The sequence below is a fragment of the Eumetopias jubatus genome, unplaced genomic scaffold (assembly GCF_037043125.1).
Source record: "Eumetopias jubatus isolate StellerSeaLion01/CBP00866 unplaced genomic scaffold, mEumJub1_p1.0 scaffold_15, whole genome shotgun sequence".
In the NCBI taxonomy this organism is placed as follows: Eukaryota; Metazoa; Chordata; class Mammalia; order Carnivora; family Otariidae; genus Eumetopias; species Eumetopias jubatus.
Window position 1 is genome coordinate 6,570,909 of NW_028274821.1, and position 6,116 is coordinate 6,577,024.

Consider the following 6,116-nt stretch of genomic DNA (forward strand, 5'->3'; position numbering starts at 1 on the left):
GAGCTTTGGACAGAAGTCTCCATTATTCACCCAACTGCCAAATCCAAAGCTCATCTACTATACTAGAGAGAACAAAATATTAACAGTGGTTATTTCTGCATGGGAAAAATATAAGCAATTTTCTTCTTCTAGTTTTCTAGATTTCATGTTAGGAACATTTTTAAGGGCTTTTTTCAGTTCTAACTGTTCTCATTTCTTAGCAGTGATCAACAATGATCAACATGTTAATCATCCCCACCCTCTTAACTTACCCACCCACTTGCCTCTCAGGCCAACCACTCCTGTTACGTCTCTTGCTAGTTCCTCTTCTTTCACCCTGTAATTATGAGCAATCCCCAAGGCTCAATTTCAGGTCCCCTGCTCTTCTTTCTGACCACCACAACTCCAGCCTTAAATTTCTCTACCACGTTCTACTCATCTACTGTCTATGTATCTGTTTTCACTTGACTATCCCACTGCCACCTCAAACTCAACATATCCAAAATGTAAGTCCAGCTGTTTGTATCTCTTCAAACAGCTATTAATACTTTCATTTCTATCTCTATCAGTACCGCCATTTAAAAAAGTCTAGTTCTTCCTTTGTCACTAACTAGCTGAGTAACTTTGGACACATTTTTAAATCTCTCTGGGCCTCAGATTCCTAATGCACAAAATCCATGGACTAGCCCAGACATTCTCAGATGTCCTGGCATTCCAATACTTTTCAATTTCTTATGTCATTGAGGATGGAAACTTCAAAGTCATCTTTCATTACCCCCACCACATGCTCCTTTCCTATCCAGTCTATAATGAAGTCTTACGTGACATCTCTCCAGCCCTATTTTCACTAAATCCAAATACTAGGTCTAGATTATTGTCCTAGCTCTAACATTTCTCTTTCCAAATCATACCCTACGCAGCGCTGGTGCCACTGTTTTTCCTAAAATACTTCCTTTAGGATGCTCTTTCTCAAACCAAACTTTTAAAGCTTCTCTTTTACCTATGGAGCAAAGTACATTGTTCTCATGTTAGCACTTAAAGGCATCCATAATCTAATTCCAATCCATATTATCAACCTGATTTCTTACTACCCTGCCATACAAACCTTCATTTCAAATTGTTTTATGTACAGTTCTGTGAAAATGTCGTGCATAATTTGCTTGTTTACTACGTGTACAAGGTCTTCCTCTTATGCAAAATCAAATCGTGCCTCGCTTTGATTTTACCGCTCCTCTGGTGCCTTCCCTGCTCACATCAACTCTAAATGGTCTCAAATAGGGCGCGTGGGTGGCTCAGATGGTTAAGCATCTGCCTTCGGCTCAGGTCATGATCCCAGGGTCCTGGGATCGAGTCCCGCATCGGGCTCCCTGCTCCTTGGGAGCCTGCTTCTCCCTCTGCCTCTCTCTCTCTCTCTCTCTGTCTCTCGTGAATAAATAAAATCTTTTAAAAAAAAAGAAATGGTCTCAAATATCTATAACTTTTATTATTTATCTTATCTTCCCAATTACATTTTAAGTTCTCAATGAAAGGAACCTATTTTATATCTTTCTGCATCTCTTTGAACATAGCAAAGTACCTTCCACATTGTAGGTATTAATAAATATTTGTTTGGTGACTGACTAAAGTTCCTGTCTAATACATAACATTTACGGAATGCTCCTCCTATATTCAGCACTCTCTGTATGTGTTCCTCACAGCAAATACAATCAACTAGAAAAGATAAGGTTAACACTAAAGAAATAATTATCAAACAACCAAATCAGGATATATAAATAAACTATGTGAAGATCCTCTGTGACTTAAAAGAATAAAAATATAGAAAGGAAAAGGTAATGTTTAGTGAGAAACAGTTTCAGAAATGAGGTAGAATTTTAACCGGGAGTATAGTCATAGTAATAGTAGTAATAATAATAGCGATAATAAATAATAATTAATAATTACAATAAAAAAAGCTAAGACTTAAGGTGTGCCTAATGTGCCAGGCACTGGTCTTGAAGACTTTTCATGTATTAGTTTACTTCATTCTCACTACAACCCTATGGGAAAAGTACTACAGTCATCCTCGTTTTTTTGGATGAGACTGAGGCTCTACTTCATTATGGAATAGTGAGTGTTACAGATACAGAACTGGGCTTGGTGGAAAAAGGATGGGAAACATAAATGGAAGTTAAAAGCTGAAATAAACATAACTACTATTAGAAAATATGGAAAGCGGCTTGAAAAACTACAGTAGAGAATGCTCCTTGAGGGTCCTTAGCCTAAAGACTGAATAAATAGGGCAGGAATAATGACCAAGTATCCTGAGAGCCAAGAAGAGGAAGTTAAATTTACCAAGTAGAGTGTGCAAAGCCACTGAAGATGTGGGGACAAAGAAATGCCACAATAAGGAGTATCAGTGACATTTCTATTGTGGATAAACAGAAGAAAGAGACGCCGGATTCTGAGAGGCTGATTAGACTTTCAATATTCTAGGCTGAGGAAGTAAGTCCTGGTGGTAAAGTAGGTAAGCAGAGCTGTGAGGGACAGAAGCACAGACAGGACACGTTGAATGGGTACTACAAGAGGTGAATGAAAGAGGTAGTTTAATGAGGATACCTAATTTATTATTTAAGATTTTATTTACTTATTTGAGAGAGAGAGAGAGAGCGCGCGCGCGCGCAAGCACAAGCAGGGGGAGCGGCAGGCAGAAGGAGAGGGAGAAGCAGGCTCCCCGCTGAGCAGGGAGCCTGATGTGGGGCTCGATCCCAGGGCCCTGGGCTCATGAGCCAAAGGCAGATGCTTAGCCGACTGAGCCACCCAGGCATCCCAGATGATACTTAATTTAAAGCCTGTAAGAGCAGGACAGAAGGAAATTCCAAAGGGGTATAAAAATGATGACTTCTCATTTAGGGCATGGTGAGTTTAGGAGACATTCAAACATACTAGAAAAGCAGGACTGGAAAAACCAGGAAGTGACTAGAATAACAAATAAGCAATAGAATTCGTTTTAAAATGAAAGAACTGGGCAGATGTTATAAAGATATTAAATAGGAGAGGAAATATACTAAGCCATGATCAGCTGGTACTAGCTTTGTATCAATAATTTTATCAATAATTGTATCAATACTTTTGGTGGGGACAGGAATCAGTTAGTGACCAACATTAAAAAATGCAGTTTTTCCATTTAAAAAAATTTTTGTGTATATCAGAAAAGTCAACCAAAAGCTAAGGCAAAGGTCCCCAAAATTTCTCCATTCAGGGAGTTCTTAGTTTTTGTAGTATTTTCACAGCACTCCTAGGCCAAAAGAAATACTTCAGTAGGTGAATTCAAACCATTTAATATCTTTACAACTTAGTGCTTGTCTGGCCTTGTACAACTTCTTGGAATCAAACCGGACAACATCACACTCTGATTTCCTGTATCACATTGATTCTCACACGGTAGTTGCTTTTTATCAGAGCAATCTCTAAAAAAAACAGCTTTGCAAAGACAGGGCATTGCAGAAAGGAATGTGTCAATTTAACGTTGAAACCGTGAACTACCTCAAACTAATAGTTCAAGCCTGAGTTCACTGCTGCTCTGGGGCACCTCAGCACACAGTTTGGGAAACTGGGAGCAAAGGCAAGGGGCCTAAAAAGAGGGAAAAAAACGTAAGAGGGGAGGAGCAGAAGAAAGTTCTTAGCACAGTTAACCACAAGAGGGCAGCACAACAGTTGGTGGAGGCAGCACAATGGTGGGGGGGGAGGGGTGTCAAGGAGAGATAAAAGTGGAACCTTTCCATAAAAAGGCTCCAAGACCTCGTTGATCAGTTCAAGACCTGTAAGTGCTTTTTCTCCTTCCGCTAAAGAGGAAGAAACACTGGTCTCTGGCAGACCACCTTATGCAGAGTGATTCTGCCCTTCTCTAAAACTCCTTTGCCTGCCCAGCCCATGATAGCAGCCAAGACTTCAACAGCAGCCAAGCAACGCACCACTTCCCCTGCATAATCTTACTGAATCTTCACAACGACCTTTTAAGAAAAGTGAGGCTCAAAGACATTTTAAATAATACAACTATTAAGCGGCAGGAACACCAGGATTCAAACCCAGATCTGACTCCAGAGCCAATGCACTTCCCTATTCTGCCTCAAGAGCATCCCACCTTTCAGCAACAGCCAGGAAGTAGCGAAAAGATACCATGTTCCCTTCCCATAGCTGAGACACCCGTCTCTGTCGCTAGGAAAACCCAGTATATGAAACAAACTGTCCTGTTTGTTTTAATTTTAATTTTAACATGCTATGAACTCCAAACACAGGACATTCAGGCCAAACAAAAACAAGCTTCACATTCTTATGTAGTCAGCAAGTACTGTAGCTTTCCTGTACTATTAAGGCAAGTGTTGGCCACATCTAGTTTACGGTTATGCTACACTCAGATACGTCGCACGTGCAAGCTAGTGATTTTCACACTCGTGATAAAAGGCGAAGCAGGTGGGGAAAGAGAAGTCAAAAGTTGATTATTCATCTTAAAATCTTCTGGGTGTTGCATAGGATATTTGCAGGAGCCCAACGACTCCCTTGTACAAACCTATTAAGAAACCAAAAGCAACTGTCATCTCTCTTATTCCCACTTCCAGTTTCCTTCTCCACATTTCTCCTCCCCTCTATGACATATTCAGCCGCTTCTGTCCTTTCATTCAGAGAAAAGGAGTTTCTCCTGACTGATTAACCACCACCGGAAAGCAAACTGGGTAAATTCAACCGACACAGCAAACTCAGGCAGATAAAACCACCCAGGAAGCCTTCAGTGTGGCAGCAGAAACCCCAGCAAGAACAGCTAACGTGTTTTCTCAATAGGTAACCCCGGCAAGAACAGCTAACGTGTTTTCTCGGTATCTCTTATTACTTGAAAACGTTCCTCCTTGAAAGATTAACAATCTCTGGCTGCTCGAGGAGAAAGGGTAACTGGCAACGCGTCTTCTGCAGAGCCCTGTGACTTGTATGATCAGAGGAGAAAGAAGCAGCGAATGCCTCTTAAAGGATCCCAGAGAGCAACAGTAAACAGCCCCGAATCGCCCTCCGGGACCCACATTCTAAGTTCAGCACTGCCATTTTCTTAGGAGTAAACCGCAAGGAGCCCTGCCTGTCTACACACGCTCCCAGCCTTCCTACGCACGCACTCGCGGCTCGCCACACTCGCCTTCCCCGCCGCTGCACCGCCCAGCAGCCAGGATCGCAAACCCACCTTCGCGGGAAGGGGAGGAAGGGCCTTTTTCTTCAGAAGCGCAACAGTTCACATCTTGTTCCCTCGCCTGCTTCTGAAACCTAAAAAAAAAAAAAAAAAAAAAAAAAAAAAAGAAGCAGCCGTTATTACCGCAGAAATCCAGGGGAAATAGATGCTCTTCCCTAGGCTGTCCCGACGTCTACAACATTTTAAAGATCTGTAAGGGGAGAGGGAAGGCGGATACGAGGCACACAGGGATGCAAACAGCAACAGCAAACACGCCGTGGCCGGCTTCCCCTCCAAGAGGAAGGTTTTCTCGCCGAGAAGTTTACAGCCACTAGCAGGGGCAGAGCAGGGGTCAGGAGGCGGGTGGGAGGTGGACGGTGGACCGCGGCCCCCCACCCAGAAGCCACGCAGCAATCGCACGCACCAGCTGCCCCGATCCCGCGGCGGGGACGCGCCCCCCGACCCGCAGGGGCTGCGGCGGGCCGCAATTCGCGGAGCCCCCGGCGTGGGCAGGGGTCCCGGCGTCCGCCAGGCTGGGCCCTCCCGGGCCCTCCCGCGCGGGGTCGGCTCCCACTCACATCCCTGGGCGGCGAGCCCCGGGCCTGTCCCCGCGCGGCCGCAGCAGCTGTCCGCCCCGACGCGCGCCGCGAGTCCGGGCCCAGGGCCGAGCGGCCGAGGCGGCGGCGGCACCAACTCCGGAGCGCGCCGGGCGCCGGCCCAGCCTGTCAGCGCTCAAGGAAGCCGTTGGCCGCGGCCGCCGCTACCCCTTGGGCTCCTCTTCCTCTCTCCTTCCTCCAGCCCACACCACTCCCACTTCGGGCAGCTGGGAAGCCCGGCGTCACGGGGGCCGTCTCCACCCTCTCCCGGGCCACACCGGCTTCTCAGCGCCTCGGCCGATACTGGCTCGAACGCCCTATTTGCGTCGGACTCGGCCTCCACTCAGGCGGCC

General features: G+C 45.4%; 1 protein-coding gene across 3 annotated transcripts in view; it reads right to left on the minus strand.

Annotated features, from left to right (window-relative positions):
- JAK2 (Janus kinase 2) overlaps positions 1-6,116 on the minus strand; it is a 147,628-nt gene extending 141,512 nt beyond the window's left edge. For 2 of the 3 annotated variants that reach the window (XM_028117335.2, XM_088019163.1), the window contains exons 1-2: positions 5,592-5,693; positions 5,183-5,262 (exon numbers count right to left, since the gene is read on the minus strand). The gene's annotated coding sequence lies outside the window, so the exon portion shown is untranslated. Of the gene's footprint in view, positions 1-5,182; positions 5,263-5,591; positions 5,694-5,745 lie in introns of those variants that run through there. The other variant, XM_028117334.2, reaches the window with a different exon arrangement.